This window comes from Physeter macrocephalus, chromosome 17 (assembly GCF_002837175.3).
Source record: "Physeter macrocephalus isolate SW-GA chromosome 17, ASM283717v5, whole genome shotgun sequence".
Lineage (NCBI taxonomy): Eukaryota > Metazoa > Chordata > Mammalia > Artiodactyla > Physeteridae > Physeter > Physeter macrocephalus.
In genome coordinates, this window is record NC_041230.1 from 15,474,577 (window position 1) to 15,475,869 (window position 1,293).

Below are 1,293 nucleotides of genomic sequence, written 5' to 3' on the forward strand. Positions count from 1 at the left end.
TGAATACTTTTTTGTTTTTGTAATGAAAAAAATTTTTACTTGTATGTTGTCTTTAATTAACATCTAAATAGATACCATATTCTTCTATAATTACAATATGGAAATGTCTATGAATAAAATAGATACATTTTTTGTCATATGCCTAGGAAAGAATGGTAGCAATAAGATTCATCCAAGGTTTCAGCAGCAATATCTATGCAGCCAGGGCATGGTCAGTGTTTGGGGACAGAAGTAAATATCCACAATCCATGCATACATTTGATTTCTTCTTTTAGTGCCTGATTTACCATCTGGTGCTGCTGGACATTTCTCTTCTCCTTAAATTCTTCCGATTTGATTTGAATTTCATACATTGCCCCACAGCCTGCTGCAATGTCAGTGACTTTGATAGCTGTAGCTCGAGGAAACTTTTCTTTGAGAATTTGGGTCACTTTGAGCTCCCCACTCAGTCTGCGAGGCAAACATTCACCGGGCACAGTGGAGAAGAGGAAGCCGGCAGGTTCCACAGAGCAGAGGCGCTGCCGAGGCTGGACTCCATACCGCCATGCCCGGCTGATGTGGCCTGCTGTCTTAGGTCGCCTTGTCATTCTCTGAATACTTTTCAGTCCTGTCCTCTTTCTCCTCTCCTTCCAGGACTCTGGTGCAATGAATGTTAGGTCTTTTGTTATAATCCCACAGGACCCTGAGGCTCTACTATTTTTTTCAGTCGATTTTTCTCTCTATTGTTCAGATTGGGTAATGCCTATTGTCCTTTCTTCCACTGCACTAATTATTTCCTCTTTCTTCTACATTCTGCTCTTAAGCCCAACTACTGAGTTTGTTTTCTTGGTACTGTATTTTTCAGTTCTAAAATTGCCCTTTGGTTCTTCTTTGTATCTTCTGTTTCTTTGTTGAGACTCTTTTTTCCCCTCATTTATTTCAAATGGGGTTGTAAATTGCTCATTGAAGCATTTAAAAAGTGATGAGTGCTTTAAAATCTTTGTCAGATAATTCTAACATCTTTTTCATATTGTTGTTGGCATCCGATTGTCTTTAAATTCAGTTTGAGACCTTTCTTTTTTGTGGTATGATGATGACTTTTTATTGAAACCTGGGAATTTGCATTAACTTAGGAGATTCTGGATCTTACTTAAACCTTTTGTTTTAGATGGTTTTCTCTGCCACTGCTCTAGTAGGGGAGGGGGGATGCTGCCCATTAGTTTTGTTGTTGTTGTTGTTTTTTTTTTTTCCGGTATGTGGGCCTCTCACTGTTGTGGCCTCTCCCGTTGCGGAGCACAGACTCCGGACGCGCAG

General features: G+C 39.9%; 1 pseudogene; it reads right to left on the reverse strand.

Moving 5' to 3' along the window:
• Window positions 1–212: 212 nt before the first annotated feature.
• Window positions 213–546, reverse strand: LOC102976334 (bolA-like protein 3; annotated as a pseudogene).
• Window positions 547–1,293: the final 747 nt, after the last annotated feature.